General features: G+C 40.3%; 1 protein-coding gene and 2 pseudogenes across 1 annotated transcript in view; 1 reads left to right on the forward strand and 2 right to left on the reverse strand.

The window, feature by feature from the left end:
- Positions 1-1,801: 1,801 nt before the first annotated feature.
- LOC119506078 lies at positions 1,802-2,688 on the reverse strand (annotated as a pseudogene).
- A 1-nt stretch (position 2,689) lies between these two features.
- Positions 2,690-2,916, reverse strand: LOC119506080 (annotated as a pseudogene).
- A 10,210-nt stretch (positions 2,917-13,126) lies between these two features.
- Positions 13,127-20,094, forward strand: part of IPO11 (importin 11) — a 297,051-nt gene continuing 290,083 nt past the window's right edge. The window contains exon 1 of the mRNA XM_037799092.1: positions 13,127-13,276. The gene's annotated coding sequence lies outside the window, so the exon portion shown is untranslated. The remainder of the gene's footprint in view (positions 13,277-20,094) is intronic.

The following is a 20,094-nucleotide window of genomic DNA, read 5'->3' on the forward strand; positions in this document are numbered from 1 at the left end:
TACCCCAAGAAAGTTGCATAATATAGCAACATTTCTGTGAACTTGTTCCTACTATATCCATCAGAAATTAACAGACCATAGTCATTCCTGGGCATCCCCAGAACATTAAATAGCTTATCTGTTCTCCTTGGATTATTGTTCCCCCTTCCTTAATTGCTCTCTACTGCTAGTTCCCCTACATTCTACATTATAAACCATTTGTTTTACATTTTTCAAAGTTCACATTAGTGGTAGCATATAATATTTCTCTTTCTGTGCCTGGCTTATTTCGCTCAGCATTATGTTCAATGCTTTTTTAACAATACATTTTTTCCTCCCCCAGGGAGGTCTGATGACTTTTAACATTTGTCCTTCGTCCTGATCAAGTAGGTGGGTTAAGTGAAATCACTATGGAGGGGAGGGGGCCTGGGCCCTGGGTCCACATAGCATGCCTTTTATGTGGGACATGACTCAATCCCCAACAGAGTGCATCTTTTTAAAAACTTTTTATTGTGGAAACATATATACAACATAAAATTTCCCACTTATCCGCTTTTTAAGTGTACAATTCAGTGGTGTTATTTACATTCATGATGTTGTGCTACCATCACTGTTTTCCATTACCAAACATCATTCCAAACTGACACTCTGTACCAATTAAGAAATAATTCCTATTCCTCATCCCTACCCCTGCTGCTGGTAAAATGTATTATAATTTCCGACTATGAATTTGCATATTCTAATTATTTCATGTTAGTGAGTTGATACCATATGTGTCTTACAGTGTCTGGCTTATTTCACTAAATATGATATCTTCAAGGCGCATCCATGTTGTAGCATGTATCAGAATTTCATTCTTTTCCACAGCTGAATAATATTCCATTGTGTATATATACCACATTTTGTTTATCCATTCATTCTTGATGGACACTTGGGTTGCTTCCACTTTTTGGAAGTTGTGAATAATACTGCTATGAACATCAGTGGGCAAATATCTGTGTGAATCTCTGCTCTCAATTCTTTTGAATATCTACCTAGAAGTAAGATTGCAGAACATATGGTAATTTTGTTTAACTTTCTGAGGAACTGCCAAACTACACTATTTTACATTCCCACCAACAATATACATTGTGGTATATGTTACTAATTCTCTGCATCCTCACTAAAACTTCTTTTCTGTTTTTAAAATAATAGCCATTCTATTGGGTGTGAGGTATTATCTCATTGTGATTTTGACTTTCATTTCCCTAATGGCTTATATTGTTGAGCATCTTTTCAGGTGCTTATTGGTTATTAGCATATTTTCTTTAGGGAAATATCTATTCAAGTCCTTTGCCCAATTTTTTTTTTAATCCCCCCAAAATAAATTTTATTCTTTGGCACTTCAAATTTGCAAAAGTTAATCATAATGTCAACTCATACAATGATTAAATTAATAAAATACATCTGGATACAGGAAAACTTCATAAAAACCCGCTTTGATTCCCATGAGCACAAGGTGAGGGACCCAGGGGAAGGACACAGCGGAAGTTAAGGGGCGTTGATTGGCTAGTGATTCAATGTCGTTTTCCTTGAGTCAAGTGATTCTCATTTATTCAAATGTCCTGGGAATGATGAAAGATTTTTTTTTCCATTTGGGGAAATTCTTTTTTTGGTTCAAGGAATAATTTTTAATGGTCTGCTTTTAAAAGTACAGTACAACTTCTAAATAACGTTTTTTTTTAAATCGGGCAGACACTGTCAACTCCCTCTGGTCTGGGTTTTCTGCATCACCCACAGAAAGACGGCTGCTCTTCCAAGAGCCCATCTGGGACGTCGGCCATTAAATACTGTGCCCCAAAGCATCTGTCTCCTCAAAGGTGTAGCCGGGGGGCTCAGGGTATGAAGCCAGGCTCCTGACCATTTCCTTGGGAGTAAAGCTGATGGAGTAGGTGGTTTGGTTTCCACCGGGATGTTTCCTCGGGAGCCAGACTGGGGGGCTTACAGCTTTTGGTATTGATAGGGGAGTGCGGCACTAGTGGGCCTGAGTGGTGGCCAGGTAGTCCAGGGGCTCCATGGGAAGGTCCAGCTGGGGAATGGGCTTGACTGGCTTCGTGTGAATGTTGGCCCATTGCTTGTAGTCATCCTTGGTGGTGGTGGTGGAGCTTTCAAAGCAGCCGCCCTTCTTGATCTGGATCACTGGATGGCAGGACTGAGCTGGGGCACCCTTAGGGTATGTGTAATTGGCCTGCACAGTCGTCAGAAGGTCCATCTTCTCTTCAGGAGGGATGTAGGTCATGGGAACTTTGGAGAAAATCTAGGGTGTTGGCCAAACTTGGTACTTATCTAAAAACTCAGTGGAATTACAGAAAGGTATGTCTAGCCCACAAGGCATGGCTGGAGGTTTCAAGCTCTTGGCAGGCTCCCCCTTCAGGCCGTGGAAAGACTCCGTGAATCAAAGGGGATTTCACAAGGTCTGAACTTCTCTGCCTTATGCACAAAGTGCTTCTCCATAGGGTGGACCACGTAGCTCATCTTGTAGTTACGTCCTCCAGGAGGATGTTGCAGAGTTTGGGCACTGCCGGAGGCTTAGAGGTCATGGTGGTCGCCAAATCCTTGACAGGGAAAGTCATTCTGGTGCATGGTTCTACTATCAAACTTGGTTGATGATAGCCAGTAGTTGTATTCTGGATGGAGTAGTTCTTGTTTGGGTTGGTTCCAAGGTGAATAATCAGCTCAGTGTGGTCAGGCCTCCCATTGGCATGGATCATTTCTGGTACATGAGTTTGGACTTGATGGACTCTCTGGGCAGGTAAGAGTGATGAAGAGGATAGTTTTTGGTATATTTGGAAAGAAGTCATGGTTTCTCTGTTTTATCATCTTGGTAGGAAGATGTGGACTGTGATGTCGCCTGCAACAGCACAGTCTGTAGATGCACTTCCTCTTCAAAGGGACCATCCCGAGGTCTTTGCATCCACACAGAACATCCCCTGCCACCACTGCAGCCCCGCTGCCTTGTGCACCCCGAAGCCTCACTGGGGAGTGCCCAGTGTCAAGGGCGTGGGCAACTGTTCTCCGGATTTATTCAAAAGAAAATTTAAGAGGCCCTTTTGCAAATTTCTGTCGTCTGTTGCCTTCCTTGTGCTGGCCTTGCACGAGGGACAGCAGGAAGGGAGGATAGTTCACCAGCCTGGGTGACTGCTCCCTGCACACTGATGCCCCGGCCTCTGCGCCCCAGAAACATGCACCAGGAGCAGCTGCCCGGCCCCTGGAAGTTGGTCCCAGGGCCCCAAGGGCCTGCCCAAGTTTTAATTAGCTTGTTTTTCTATTTGTTGTTGAGTTGTAGAATTTCTATATATGCTCTGGATATTAAACCCTTATCAGATATATGATTTCCAAATATTTTCTTCAATCCTAGAGGTTGTCTTTTTACTTTCTTGAGAATATCCTTTGATGCATGAAAATTTTTAATTTCAATTAACTCCCATCTATTTTTTTCTTTTCTTGCTTGTGCTTTTGGTGTAAGGTCTAAGAATCCATTGCCTAATAAACGTTCCTGAAGATGTTCACGTATGTTTTCTTCTAGGAGTTCTATAGTTTGGGTTTTTATATTTAAGTCTTTGATCCATTGTTGGGGAATCAGCCACTGAGCAACCTGCCTCCCTTCCCTGGGCTTGCCCAATCAGAACCCTAGACCCAGAACATTCTGTTTCTGGAGGCTGGGCATTTAGCCTGTAGTTTGACCTAGATTCTTCTTCCTCTTCTGTGGGTAATCTCTTCCCCACAGTGAATTTTTATGTATTGCTTAAGGATGAGTGTCATATGACACCTGGACAACACTACTCGTGTATCTTGGAAGGAACAAGTTCACCCTTACTGCAACATGAGGAGTGTGTGCAGACTATTGCCCTATATCACCTGTTGGAATGGATCTGCAGGCCATGGAAGACTGATGCCCACTACTGAGGGTATCTTTCCTTTGTCTGGTTTCTGTGTGAGTAAAACATTTTTACAACCTGTGATTGTGTGTGATATGTCTTCCTTGGCAATTGCAATATTGTGGTATCATGTGTTCGGTTTGCTAATGCTGCCATTTGCAAAACACCAAAAATGGATTGGCTTTTATAAAGAGCGTTTATTTGGTTACACAGTTACAGTCTTAAGGCCATAAAGTGTCCAAGGTAAGGCATCAGCAATAGGATATCTTCACTGAAGGATGGTCAATGGTGTCTGGGAAACTTCTGTTAGCTGGGAATCATGTGGCTGGCATCTTCTTCCTTTGCTCTCAGGTTGTGTTTCAAAATGGCATTCTCCAAAATGTTAGTGTCAGCTTCCAATGGCCGTCTTCAGAATGTGATTCTCAGCTGCAGCTCTGAAGTCCTTCTACTTGTGAGCTTTTATAAGACTCCAGTGAACCAATCAAGGCCCACACTGAATGGGCAGGGCCACACCTCCATGGAAATAATCTAATCACAGGTATTACCCACAGTTGGGTGGGTCACATCTCTATGGAAACAACTAATCTAAAGATTCCAACATAATCAGTACTAATACATCTGCCCCCACAAGATTGCATCAAAGAATATGGCTTTTTTGGGGGGACGTGATATATACAAATTGGCACACCATGGAATGGGTAGAAGTGTTTGGACTCTTACTCTTGGCAGGTGGCATATTTTTGTTGTCCTCCAGGTGGTGAACTTCTCTTCTGGTGGTGGCCTGGAATCTTGGCTTATATCCATTTTGAGTTAAATTTTGTATATTGTGTGAGAAAGGGGTCCACTTTCAATCTCTAACATATGAATGTCCAGTTTTCTTAGCACTATTTATTGAGAAGACTCTTTTTTCAGAAGTGAGTGAACTTGGCACCCTTGTAAAAAATCAGCTTGCCATAGAAGTGAGGGTTTATTTCTGAACTCTCAATTCTATTTCATTGGTCTATAAGTCCGTCCTTGTGCCAGTACCATACTGTTTTGATTATTGTAGCTTTGTAATAAGTTGTAAGGTCAGGAAGTGTAAGTCCTCCAAATTGTTCTTTTTTAAGGTGGTTTTGAATTTCAAGGCCCCTTACCTTTCCATAGTAATTTGATAATTGGCTTCTCCATTTCCGCCAAGTAGGCTGTTGGAATTTTGATTGGGATTGTGTTGAATCTGGAAATTGCTTTGCCTGGAATTGACATTTTAAGTATATTTGGTCTTCCAATCCATGAACAGGGAATGTCCTTGCATTTATTTAGGTTTTCTTTGATTTCTTTTAGTGAGATTTTGTAGCTTTTCTTTGTAAAAGTCTTCTATATCCTTGGTTAGATTCATTTCTAGATATGTGATTCTTATAATTAAATTGAATTTTTTTTCTTGGTTTCTTCTTTAGATTGTTCATTATTATGGTATAGGAACACTACTGACTTTAGGGTGTTGGTCTTATAGCCTACCACTTTGCTAAATTCATTTATTTGCTCTAGTAGCTTTGTTGTGGATTTTCTGGGATTTTCAATATATAGAACCATGTCATGTACAAATAGGGAAACTTTTACTTTTTCCTTTGCCATTTGGATGCCTTTTTTTTTCTTTTTCTTGCCTAATTGCTGTGGTTAAACCTTCCAGTGCAATGTTGACAAACAGTGGTGATAGGGACCATCTTTGTCTTATTCCCAATCTTAAAGGGAAATTTTTCAGTCTTTCCCCATTGATTATGATCTTAGGTGTGGGTTTTTCATATATGCTCTTTATTGTGTTGAGGAAGTTTCCTTCTATTCCTCATTTTCTGAGTGTTTTTATCAAGAAAGGGTGCTGGATTTTGTTGAATGCCTTTTCTGTGTCAATTCATATGATCTTTTTTCCCCCTTCATTCTATTAGTGTGTACTCAAAGTGTAGTCCCTGGACCAGCAAAATTTGCATTACCAAGAAATTTATTAGAAATGAAGGATAAATGAAGAATCTCAGGCCCCACCTCAGACCAATTGAATCAGGATCTGTGCTTCAGCAATGTGCCAGTTTAGATACACTATGTCATCCCAAAAGTGACGTTCTTTAATGTAATCTTATAGGGGCAGATTTATTAGTCTCTTAATTAGGGTGGAAACTTTTGATTTAGTGTTTGCCTGGAGATGTGACTCACCCAACTGTGGGTGATACTTTTGATTAGATTACTTCCATGGATGTGTGGACCCCACCCATTCAAGGTGGGTCTTAATTAAATCAATGGAGTCCTTTAAAGGAAGCTCACACAGAGAGCAGAAAGGAAAATGCCTCAAGAGAAGCTGAGAGAGACACTTGGAGATGGCTATTGAAAGCTGATGCTTGGAGATGCTTGGAGATGCAGACAGAAGGATGTTTGGAGATGCTAGTCCAAATTTTGCCCTGGAGAAGCTAAGTGAGGACCCCTAGATGCTTAGAGAGCTATGTCCTGGGAGAAAGAAGCAAGGATGCAGAGAAGCTGAGAGAGAGGAGCTAAGACAGATTCCCAGAGACATTTTGGAGAAAGCCATTTTGAAACCCAGGAGCAAAGAACCAGCAGATGCCAGTCATCTGGCTTCTCAGTTGACAGAGGTGTTCTGGATGCCATTGGCCTTCCTTCAGTGAAGGTATCCTCTTACTGATGCCTTAGTTTGGACACTTTTATGGCCTTGGAACTGTAAATTTGTAACCCAATAAAGCCCCTGTATAAAAGCCAATCTATTTCTGGTTTTTGCATAATGGCAGCATTGGCAAACCAGGACAATCAATATATTCAGATTATTCTATGCACATAAAGTTTAAGAAATACTACCTTTCAATAAAATTGGAAGATACAGTCAAGCAAAGCAAATTAAACAGTATCATCCAACTGATGACAAAGACTATTAACATTTTGGTATATAAAACTGTTCCAAATGTATTTATTTCAAAAATGGGACCATACTGAACATATTGTCTTGTAACTATTTTCATTTAACAGGGCATTGTGAGTGTGTTAACATGTCAAAAAATATACTTCAACATAATTTTTAATGATCAATTTTTATTTTATTATATAAATGTTTATCATTATTTAATAATTCTTGATGATCCTTTCAATAATCAAAAATTTTTCTTTTACTTTTAAAAAGAGCACTGTGGTTCAGAAACAATTTAAGCTTGGCTTCTGACACCCTCAGCCCCTGGCCAGGACAGGGTCCACTGAGAATTAGAAGGATCACACCTCTTTTACCAGTGGGGAGCTTCAGGCTGACATGTGCTCCCTGCCAGACAGGACAGGAAAAGCACAGAGTCCAGAGGCCTTACAGGAAAGTTGGACAACCTGCTCCTCAGGGAAACTTGATACTGAGTACATCTTCCTCATGAGACCAGGGCCTGTGTGCTCAGGGAAAATTTGATTGGGGCAATCAAGGAAACCAGATATCTAGGCAACAAAAAATTATGAGTCACATTAGGAAAAATAAAGATATGGCCCAAAGGACATGTTCTAGTTTGCTATTGCTGCCAGAATGCAAAACACCAGAGACGGATTGGCTTTTATAAAAAGGGGGTTTATTTGGTTCACAGTTACAGTCTTAAGGCCATAAAGTGTCCAAGGTAACACATCAGCAATCAGGTAACTTCACTGGAGGATGGCCAATGGTGTCTGGAAAAACTCTGTTAGCTGGGAAGGCACGTGGCTGGAGTATGCTCCAAAGTTCTGGTTTCAAAATCGCTTTCTCCCAGGATGTTCCTCTCTAGGCTGCAGTTCCTCAAAAATGTCACTCTTATTTGCACTTGGGATATTTGTCCTCTCTCAGCTTCTCTAGAGCAAGAGTCCACCTTCAACAGCCATCTTCAAACTGTCTCTCATCTGCAGTTCCTATGCTTTCTTCAAAGTGTCCCTCTTGGCTGTAGCTCCACTTCAAATTGTCACTCACAGCTGCAGCTGCACTGAGTTCCCTCTGCCCATCAGCTCATTTATATGGCTCCACTGTTCAAGGCCCACCCTGAATGGGTGGGGCCATGCCTCCATGGAAATATCTCATCAGAGTTATCACCTACAGTTGGGTGGGGCACATTTCCATGCAAACAACCTAATCCAAATGTTCCAACTTAATCCCCACTAATATGTCTGCCCCACAAGATTGCATCAAAGAATATGGCTTTTTCTGGGGGACATAATACATTCAAACCAGCACAGGACCCAACCTACACTTCAACTGAGATACAGGAATTGAAACAACTAATTATGAATCAAACAAATCTCTGAAAAAAATCCAAAAATCAAATCAATGAGTTGAGGGAAGACATGGCATAAGAGATGAAGGATATAAAGGAGACATTGGGTGAATATAAGGAAGAACTTGGAAGTTTGAAAAAACAATTGGCAGAACTTATGGGAATGAAAGGCACAATGCAAGACATGAAAAACAAAGTTGAGACATACAACAATGGATTTGAAGTGGCAGAAGAAAAGATTCATGAACTGGAGGACAGAACATCTGAAATCCTACTCACAAAAGAATAGATAGGGAAAGAATGGAAAAATATGAGCAGCATCTCAGGGAACTGAATGACAACATGAAGCACATGAATGTATGTGTCACAGGTGTCCCAGAAGGAGAAGAGAAGGGAAAAGGGGCAGAAACAATAATGGAGGAAATAATAACTGAAAATTTCCCATTTCTTATGAAAGACATAAAATTACAGATCCAAGAAGCACAGCATACCCCAAACAGAACAGATCCAAATAGACCTACACTAAGATACTTAATAATCAGATTATCAAATGTCAAAGACAAAGAGAGAATTCTGAAAGCAGCAAGCGAAAAGTGATCCATCACATACGAGGGAAGCTCAATAAGACTATGTGCAGATGTCTCAGTAGAAACCATGGATTCAAGAAGGCAGTGTATGATATGTTTAAGATACTGAAGGAGAAAAACTGCCAACCAAGAATTCTGTGTCTGGCAAAACTGTCCTTCAAAAATGAGGGAGAGTTTAAACTATTCTCAGACAAACAGCCACTGAGAGAATTTGTGAACAAGATACCTGCTCTACAGGAAATACTGAAGGGAGCACTACAGGCAGATGGGAAAAGAGCACTACAGGCAGATAGGAGCACAATATTGGGTGATGGTAGCACAATAATGTAAGTACACTTAAAAAAGATGACTGTGAGTACTGTTGAAAGAGGGAGGTTAGAGGCATGTAGGACACCAGAAGGAAAGATAGAAGATAGAGACTGGGACTGTATAACTCAGTGAAACCTAGAGTGGTCAATGATTGTGATTACATGTAGAAATATGTTTTACATGAGGGAGAACAAATGAATATCAACTTTGCAAGGTGTTATAAAGGGGGTGGTATTGGGGAAAAATTCAATCAATGCAAACTAGTGTTTATAGTTAATAGTAACATTGTAATATGCTTTCATTAATTGTAACAAAGGCAATATACCCAAGCTAAATGTCTGTAAGAGGGGGGATATAAGGGAGGGGTATAGGATTGTTGGCATTGGTGGTGGTGTCTGAATTTTTTATTGTATTTTATTTTAGCTTTATTTTTTCTTTTGTTGCTTTTTAATTGCCATTTTTTTCTTCCTTTTTTTTGATTTTACTTTTTTCAGTTCTTCCTCTTTCTTTGTTGAAGAAATGGAAATGTCCTTATATAGATAGTGGTGGTGAATGAATAACTTTGTGATTATACAGGGAACCATTGATTGTTTACTTAGGATGGAATGTATGGTGTGTGAGTGAAACCATCTACAAAATAAATGGAGAGACACAGGTGCTGGAGAAAATGTGGAGAAAGGGATGTACCTAATCACCATTGGTGGGAAGTAGAATGGTGCAGCCCATCTGGAGGGTGGTGGTGTGGTTCTACAGGAAGTTAAGCATGGGGTTGCCATATGGTCCTGCAACTTTGTTATTGGGTACATACTTGGAAGAACTGAAAAGAGGGACATGAATGGACATTTGCACAGTGGGGTTTATGGTGTCAGTATTCATGATTTGCAGTGGATGGAGATGGCCTAAGGGTACATTGACTAGATAAGTGGAATAGTGAACTTTTGTGTATATATACAACAGAATATGGAGCTGCTACAAGAAGGAGTGAAGTTGTGAGGTGAATGGACATTGAGGACAATATGCTGAGTGAAATAAACCAGAAATGAAAAGAAAAACATTACAGTGCCTCTTTAAAATGGACTGACTATAATGCACAAGCTCTGAGATTGAATCTGAGAACATAGGTTATCAGGGGTAGGCTTATTATAAAGATTCCTAGATTGTAAGCTCTTACAGATGTTACATCTATTTCTGAGTTGTAAATGGTTATCTCTAAATTCTGAAATGCTAAGCTCTTTGCTTATAATCTGGTCAGTACCTGGAATTTTGGTTATCTGTGTGACACCTGAGATTCAGAGCCAGATTCTGAGAGCTTGTATGTCAGCATTATTCCATACTGTTAAGGAGTCTGAAAAAAGAGATCAGACTTCAATTGGAGATATGAAAGAAATGGACTTGTTTAGGACTAAGGTAAATTAGACTAAAGGGTAAAGGATGATATTGACAGTGTTTTTAAAACTTCAACTTCTGTGTGAGACCAAAGGAAGAGATGTTTATTAGTTGCAAAATCTATATTTTTTGTAACTCAGTGTTCTGGTTTGCTAGTGCTGCCATTATGCAAATTACCAGAAATGGACTGGCTTTTTAAAGGGGGTTTATTTGGTTACAAATTTACAGTCTGAAGGCCATGAAAATGTCCAAATTAAGGCATCAGCACAAGTATACCTTCACCGATGGAAGGCCAATGGCATCCGGAAAACCTCTGTTAGCTGGAAAGCATGTGGCTGGCTTCTGCTGAACCGGGTTGTGTTCCAGCTCGTCTCTCAGCTCCTGTGCAATCTTCAAAATGTTGCTCTTGGGGGCATTTTGTCCTCTCTTAGCTTCTCCAGAGCAAACACTGGCTGGCATCTCCAAAGTGTCAGCAAAAAGTCTGCTTTCAGTGGCCGTCTCCAAAATCTCTCCAACATGTCCCTCTCAGCTGCCCCGAGCTCCTTCTGTCTGTGAGCTCTTTTATAGGACTCCAGTGATTAAATCCAGGGTGGGGCCTATATCTCCATGGAAATAATTCAACCAAACCCACAGTTGATTGAGTCACATCTACCAGGACACACTCAATCAAAGGATTCCAATCGAATCAACACTAATACGTCTGACCCCACAAGACTGTATCAAAGAACATGCATTTGGGGAACATAATACATCCAAACTGGCACACGCACTGTATGGTCAGTTTATTCAAACAACATAGTTACATGGACTGTTCAATAGGGAGAGAAATCTCGTTGGTTTGTTCAGGTTAGTGTGAAGCCCCAATACATCCCAGAGTAATCTGGGCAGAGAATAAAGATGTGTTTGCAAAGCCCCCTTGAGAGACTGGGGGAAAATGTGGAAATATTAAATTTCCCCACCTGGGGAATTAATGATATTCTCACAAGTGTTGGGGGCTACCAGTTTGGAAGGATGAGACCTCAGTCTTGGGGCTTACCCTTATGAAGTTTGTATCTGCAAAGGAGAGTCTAAGTATACTTAAAATTGTGCCTAGGAGTCACCCCAGAGAACCTCTTTTGTTGTGCACATCTGACTTCTCTCTCTAAGCCAACTGTGCAGGTAAACTCACAGCCCTCTGCGCTATGTGGGGCATAACTCTCAGAGGTATAAATCTCCCTGGTAATGTTGGACATAACTTGTCAGGATGAGCTAGGCCCTGGCATCATGGGATTGAGAAAGCCTTCTTGGACCAAAAGAGGAAAGAGAAAGGAAACAAAATAAAGTTTCAGTGGCTAAGAGATCTCAAATAGAATTGAAAGGTCATACTGGAGTTATACTTATGCATTATATAGATATCCCTTTTTTAGTTTTTAGTTTACTGGAATAGCTAGAAGGAAATACCTGAAATTTTTGAACTGCAATCCAGGAACCTTTATTCTTGAAGACAATTGTATAACTATATAGCTTACACTGTATGACTGTGTGATTTTGAAAACTTTGTGGCTCCCACTCCCCTTATCTAGTGTATGGACAGATGAGTAGAAAAATGATGACGAAAACTAGATGAATAATAGGGAGAGATGGGGTTATGGGATGTTTTGTGTGTTATTTTTTAATTAAACTTTTATTCTTATTTTTTGTGGGTGTGGCAATGAAAAGGTTCAAAATTGTGGTGATGTAACTATATTATGTTACTGTGAACAACTGATTGTACATCGTGGTGATTGTATGTTATGTGAATATATCTCAATGAAATTGAATTTAAAAAAAAAAGAATGAGGAAACTACCATTTATAATAAAATATGAAACAAAAGAGCCTTGTGGGACGAACATCCCTTTAGTGCAGGGTTTAGGATTGCCTGGTTCAAATCCTAACACTGCCATTTTGTAGCCGTGTAACTCTAGGCTGGTTACTTGTCTTTTCTGTGTTTACTCTTGTGTTTATTCTTGGTAAAATGGGCGTAATAAAAGTACCTTCCCCCATAGAGTTGTTTTGAGGATTAAAATTGATGATTCATGTAAAGATCTTATAAGGGTACTTGGTACAATCTAAGTGCTCAATAAATGCTATTATTAGTATTAATCTTTAGGAATACCTTGCAATTTCCTTACAACTTCTCTTTTTAAAGATAAAACTTAAGTCACTAAGCTAGCTAGTAGCAAACACAGGCAGGACTGCATTTATTTCCTTTTTAATCTTTTCGTCCTTGCCATCGCTCTGGAGTAGAGAGTTCTGTAAATCCAGAAACTTAAAAAGTAAATATTCGTGAGGGTTGACTGATGGGAATGGGATTATTTTAGTAACTCTTCTCTGCTGTGACAGAGCCGTAGAAGAAAGCAGTTTAGTAGTTAATGTCCAGAAGAGGGTGGGGAAAATTGTTCCGATTTACGCTTCAGTTAAGACTAAGGGACAGTTGAATTTCCCGGGAATGGGGCAAGGCGGTCCTATGGTTTCCATGGTTACGGATGTTGACGCGATCAGAATCTGGGCTGTAAATACTGCGCTAGCGCACATAGCCTATAGGTGACAGGCGCCTTTGGTTTCGAATAGGAAGCCCCGCCCTCCTTTTCCCGCCGTTCTCCTATCGCCGGCTCTTTTTGCCTTTTCCATGCGCCGTGGGTGTGTGTGACGCAGTATACGCGCGTCCGCGTCGTTTGGAGCCGCGACGTTGAATATGGCGCTTTCCTAAAAGCCACTTTCGGCATCAGTAGGCGGCGGCGTGTGTACTGAAAGAGTGGGGCGCGGGACCAACCGACGTCGCTTAGTGTTGGGGAGTGGGAATTGGAGGACCGGGCCATTCCGGACCGAATCAAACGGTGAGGCCCCGGCTGAGAGCCACAGAACGCACGAGAAGACGGGGTAGTCTGTTGAGCAGCGATGACCAGAGAGGCGCGGAAAAACGTGGGGCCACTGGAGGACGAGGGATGGTCGTGGTGAGACGAGTGGGGCCTGCAGGCGTGGCTCTTTGCGTAACCCTCTTGCAACTACTAGGAGTTGGGGGCCCCGCTGAGTGTCCCGGGCAGCGGGCACCGTGACCGCGAGGAATCAGTGTTCGGGGTGTCAGAGATTGTGTGCCACGTGAGAGCGGAGGGTACCATTGGAACTGCGGTTGCAGGCCAGGGTGATGCATTTGCCCTTGGGGGATAGGTAGTGCAAATTGAGAGAACGTGTTCATCTCTGGTATAAAACCAGTGTATGTCATTTTTGCACACGCGATCCAGTTGCTCATGGCAATACTGTGAAGGCTTTAAACATTACACTCCTCTTTGCCTTTAATGAAAAAGTAAAGGAAGTTACACATTTTCAAAGAGGAGCTTCATTCTGAGGCATGGCCGCCAGTGCTCAAACCCGTGGACTCCCTGCAGCTTTATGTTTGGGGTATTTGTGATACAGCACACCCATTTTTGAGGCCCATTGCATTTGTCTCCCCCTCCCCCCCAATTGTGTATGACGTAGTGGGTGAGGGAAGCACTGTTCTTGAAGGTGATTTGGCTAAATAGCTGGGATTAATAAATTGCCTACAGGTGCCACGGTGGCCGTTGACATACCCTCTACCCATTTTAAGCGAGCTTAATTGTTGTGAGGTAAAGCCCTTGAAATTTGGTTATTCTTCAGCCGTGATGTTTTTTTCCCCTTGGATAGGGAGTCCCCTCCTCCATTTTCAGGTTGTATCAAGCTTCTCAGTCCAGTACAGAGGCCACAAGGATAGCCTAGGGGCAGAGTGATTCTTCTGAATGAGACTTCTGTTGTGTGAGACCATTTTTGACATCTTTCATCACCGAGGAAGATTTCTGTGAAATGAAAATGAAAATTTTTCTCTGTTGGTTGTGCTAGGAGTGTGGAATTTCTTTCCCTGGAACCTAGCACAGGGAATAGAAGCAGTTTAATTATAGCTGTGCTTTGTGGCCATATATTATAGACCTGAGGGGGAGTGCATGGAGGGCTGTGGTCTCTGCCCTAGTTACCTTTCCTAAACAGAAGTGAATTCTCACAGAAACATATTTGTTTGATAATAGGGTGGTAATAAGAGTGGAGGTCCTGTCACAGTAAATATGTAAAGATTATTTGATTATTATTATAAAAATATTTAGATTCTGTGACATTGCTAATACATTTGCATTCAGGATCAAACCAGAATGCAAAATAATCCTTGCAGGCATGTGGCAGTTCACATATACTGAAGATTTTTCCAGAAATAAGTATATGTATTTTCCCTTATTTTGGGATGTACTTGTGTGTATACATGTATACAAATGTATATATTTTCATATTTTGAGAAAGCTAATATGTTTGATTAGTAGGATTTTAACTGTATGTGTGTGTGTGTCTGTGTATTTAATCCAGTTCTTCCTAATTTGGTGTTGCTGATGATAGTAGTATTCATTCCTTTCTTTTCTATTCTATCTGCACCAAATGGGAACTATAAGTTAATTTCAGAGTGTTTTAGGGAATGGCAAGACACATTTAGTGCAGGTGTGAGCCTGGAGAGTCTTTGACTTTCTAAATATCAGGCTGATTACAAACAAGCCCACAGTTATAAGCTTTGTAGAGCTTGAGCTGAATCAGTGTTCTATATTCTTGCTTCTGAAAGTGTGGTATATGACATCACCTGGAAGGTTGTAAGAAATGCCCAATCTCATGTTCAATTCCAGACCTACTGAATCAGAATGTGCATTTTAACAAGATCTCCAGATGACATGAATGTACACTGAAGCTTGAGATGTACTACTTTGGTCAGTAAAAGTTGAAGACCGAGATTATGCACACGCCGCCATAAAAATGATGGCATCATTTATTTTAATCTGTGGTGATCGGTGATCGTATCCTGATTATCAAGTCTGATTCATCTAGCTGAGAAACTGAGGCCCAGAAGTGGTGTGTGACTTGCATAAAGTCACACACATCTAGATTTACAACCCAAGTTCTGACTCATTCCAGTGCTTTTCTTCTGCTGGTTGCTGCCGGAGTTCATTATATTAAAACTGATTAGAGCATTTCATGAATGACAGTCAGGTATTCATTCAACAACAAATATTTACAGAGCACTGGACAGGCTGACCAACAATCCTGTGCATCCCTAGTAACTGATCTTGTTTAACGTTGTGCCTATTAATCTATGACCTTTGCTCCTTACTCTTTTCTGGATGATGTTCCTTCCCTTCACATAGGACAGGAAAGACACTGGGTGAGAACTTCACTGCTTTCTAGCTTTTACCCTCATACACATGTACCTCTACCTGTCCTTTCCTTTAATTGTGCTCTGAGCTTTTCTCCTCAGGCTCGTTGTTTCTTCAGTTATCTCTTTGACTCTCAACTGGCATTAATTTATCAAGACTTAAACACACTTAAGCCTCTTATCTTAATATCCTCTCTCACCCTAGATCCCTCTTCAGCTTCTTTTGTAATGATTTCCCTTAAAATTTCTCGAAAGAGTCATCTCTGTAGGCATACAGATATTGAAGGTTCAGTTCCAGAGCACAGCAATAAAGAAAGTATCATAGTAGAACGAGTCACACGGAATTTTTTGGTTTCCCAGTGCATATGAAAGTTATGTTTGCACTGTAATGTAGTCTGTTAAGTGTGCAATAGCATTTTGTCTAAACAAAACAATGTATATACCTTAATTAAAATGACACAGAGACATGAAGTGAGAACATGCTGTTGGAAAAATGGAGCTGATAAACTTGCTCAACACAGGTTGCCACAAACCTTAAATTTGTGTAAAACACAATATCTGTAAAGTGCTGTAAAGTGAAGTGTGATACAATGAAGTAGGCTTGTTTTCATTTTTTCCACATCCTTATTCTTTTTTCAATATATTGAAATCTGACAGTCTCTTGCATTCTCTGAATTTGATGGAGTGGTAATCACCATTGATCTTTTTGTTGCTAAATATAATGGAATCTTTTTAACCATTTGACATTTTTGAATATTTGCTCCTCCTTGGAATTCTCTTTTTTAGCTTCTGGGACACCATATTTTCCTTATTTCTCTTTTCTTTTCCTTCTTCACCAGTCTTGCCTTGGTTTGTCCTTCTGTCTTCTCTGACCAGTTAAAGTGGTCACTTAGCTTTGGGGTTCTGCCTTCTATTCTCTTCTGTCTCTGTTCTCCTTGAATGGTCTCATCTTTAGTGACTTCCACTCCTGTCTGTTCTGATGACTACCAAATCTCTCTCTTTAGCACAGATTATTCTTAATTAAGGTACCTTAAATTAATGACAAAAATTTGTATTTCTTATTCTTGGTGAGGTTGCTTTTTTTCCTCTTATTATCCTTGCATGCACTAGTCAGTTGGAAAAACCAAAATCTCAAGTTTTTCTTTGTGTGCTGCCCCTTCTCTCAAATTATTTATCAGATCTCGTTCTACTTCTTTCATCGACTTTTTTCGCTGTTATTCTTACCTTGGTTCAGATTATCATTTATCATCAGGATTTTTGTGTAAACCTAATTGATTCCCCTGCTTCTAAGCATACATACCACCTCTTTCACCCTTCCTTTTTTGGTAGGCAGATTATGTTGTTCTGTCATCCTCCCATGCAAATCTTCGTATTAAAATCCCAATCTATTTAGTCTAGGAAATAAAGACTAGTGATTTGGACCTTGCTTTCTGCTACTTCTTGCCTCATGTTCTTCTGTCATGCTAAACTATTTACAGTTCTTCAAAAGTGTTAGGATGTTTTTAAAAATTCATACCTTTGTATATTTTTGTGCCCTCTGTCTAGAATGTACCCTCTAACTCTCTGACAGACACTCATAACATGCATTCATCTGAATAACTTTTATTCAGCTTTCAGGACTCATCTCAAATTCTATCTTCCTCCTCTTTGGGAAGCCTTCCCCAGCCTCCCTAGGGTGTGTTAGGTCTCTTCGTACCTTTGTTCAGAGTAGCTTATCATTGTCCTTATACTGTATTGTAACTGTTGTTGTCTTTTTTTTTTTTTTTCCCTGTTTCTGGACTTGATTGAAAAGACTCTCTTATTTATTTATTTTTTTATCTCAAAATAGTGCCTGGCTACTAGAATTTGCTTTGTTGTTGAATACTGTGAATGCAAGTTGAATTACCAGAGGGTTGAAAAAGGTGGAATGTTACATATTCTGGAGATTAGACTGAGTAAGCTTAAAAAGTCAGAGGCTTGGGTACTTTTTTGTGACTTTACACATGGATAAGCTGAGATAGTTTTTTTTTTTTTCCAGGTATGTAAATTTTATGTTTATTTTGCTCACCATTGTATTTTTTTATTGTTCATTTTATTGAGATATATTCACATACCACGCAGTCATACAAAACAAATCGTACATTTGATTGTTCACAGTACCATTACATAGTTGTACATTTATTTCCAAAATCCATCTCCGACACCCTGATTATCACACACACAAAAATAACCAGAATGATAATTAAAGTGAAAAGGAGCAACTAAAGTAAAAAAGAACACTGGGCACCCTTGTCTGTTTGTTTGTTTGTTTCCTTCCCCCACCTTTCCACCCATCCATCCACAAACTAGACAAATGTGAGTGTGATCCCTATGGCCCCCCCAATCCCACTGTCCGCCCTCATAAGCCACATTTTTATACAATTGTCTTCAAGATTCATGGGTTCTGGGTTGTAGTTTGATAGTTTCAGGTATCCACCACCAGTTACCCCAATTCATTAGAACCTAAAAAGGGTTGTCTATATTGTGCATAAGAGTGCCCACCAGAGTGACCTCTTGGCTCCTTTTGGAATCTCTCTGCCACTGAAGCTTATTTCATTTCCTTTCACATCGCCCTTTTGGTCAAGAAGATGTTCTCCATCCCACGATGCCAGGTCTACATTCCTCCCCGGGAGTCATATTCCACGTTGCCAGGGAGATTCACTCCCCTGGGTGTCTGATCCCACGTAGTGGGGAGGGCAGTGATTTCACCTTTCAAGTTGGCTTAGGTAGAGGGAGAGGGCCACATCTGAGCAACAAAGAGGCATTCGGAAGGAGGCTCTTAGGCACAATTATAGGGAGGCCTAGCCTCTCCTTTGCAGCAACAGTCTTCCCAAGGGCACATTCCATGGTAGAGGGCTCAATCCATCAAACCACCAGTCCCCTATGTCTGTGGGCATGTTAGCAACCATTGAGGTAGGACAGACCAATACCCCTGCATTCTCCACAGGCTCCTCAAGGGGGCTCTGCATATTTTTTTCCTTGTTTTTTTTTTTTTTAAACTTTTTTTTTCTAAATCAACTGTATGAAAAATAGAAAAAAATTAAAAAAAAAAAAACATACAATAAAAGAACATTTCAAAGAGACCATAACAAGGGAGTAAGAAAAAGAGAACTAACCTAACTACTTTACTTCCAACGTTTTCTTACTCTACCCCAAGAAAGTAACCTAATATAGCAACATTTCTGTGAACTTGTTCCTACTATACCCATCAGAAATTAATAGACCATAGTCATTCCTGGGCATTCCCAGAAAATTAAATTTACCCATGATAGCTTATCTGTTCTTCTTGGATTATTGTTTCCCCTTCCTTAATTGCTCTCTGTTGCTAGTTCCCCTACATTCTACATTATAAACCATTTCTTTTACATTTTTCAAAGTTCACAATAGTGGTAGCATCTAGTATTTCTCTTTTTGTGCCTGGCTTATTTCGCTCAGCATTATGTCTTCAAGGTTCATCCATGTTGTCATATGTTTCACGAGATCGTTCCTTCTTACTGCTGTGTAGTATTCCATCGTGTGTATATACCACATTTTATTTATCCATTCATCTGTTGAAGGACATTTGGGTTGTTTCCATCTCTTGGCAATTGTGAATAATGCTGCTATGAACATTGGCGTGCAGATATCTGTTCGTGTCACTGCTCTCCGATCTTCCGGGTATATACCGAGAAGTGTAATCGCTGGATCAAAGGGAATCTCTGTATCTAGTTTTCTAAGGAACTGCCAGACTGACTTCCAGAGTGGCTGAACCATTATACAGTCCCACCAACAATGGATAAGAGTTCCAATTTCTCCACATCCCCTCCAGCATTTGTAGTTTCCTGTTTGTTTAATGGCAGCCATTCTAATTGGTGTGAGATGGTGTCTCATTGTGGTCTTAATTTGCATCTCTCTAATAGCTAGTGAAGCTGAACATTTTTTCATGTGTTTCTTGGCCATTTGTATTTCCTCTTCAGAGAACTGTCTTTTCATATCTTTTGCCAATTTTATACTTGGCCTGTCTGTACTATCGTCATTGAGTTGCAGGATTTCTTTATATATGCAAGATATCAGTCTTTTGTCAGATACATGGTTTCCAAAAATTTTTTCCCATTGAGTTGGCTGCCTCTTTACCTTTTTGAGAAATTCCTTTGAGGTGCAGAAACTTCTGAGCTTGAGGAGTTCCCATTTATCTATTTATTCTTTTGTTGCTTGTGCTTTGGGTGTAAAGTCTAGGAAGTGGCCACCTAATACAAGGTCTTGAAGATGTTTTCCTACATTATCTTCTAGGAGTTTTATGGTACTTTCTTTTATATTGAGATCTTTGGTCCATTCTGAGTTGATTTTTGTGTAGGATGTGAGGTAAGGGTCCTCTTTCATTCTTTTGGATATGGATATCCAACTCTCCCAGCCCCATTTGTTGAAAAGATCTTTATGACCCAGTTCAGTGACTTTGGGGGC

This window comes from Choloepus didactylus, chromosome 11, assembly GCF_015220235.1.
Source record: "Choloepus didactylus isolate mChoDid1 chromosome 11, mChoDid1.pri, whole genome shotgun sequence".
NCBI classification, from domain to species: domain Eukaryota; kingdom Metazoa; phylum Chordata; class Mammalia; order Pilosa; family Megalonychidae; genus Choloepus; species Choloepus didactylus.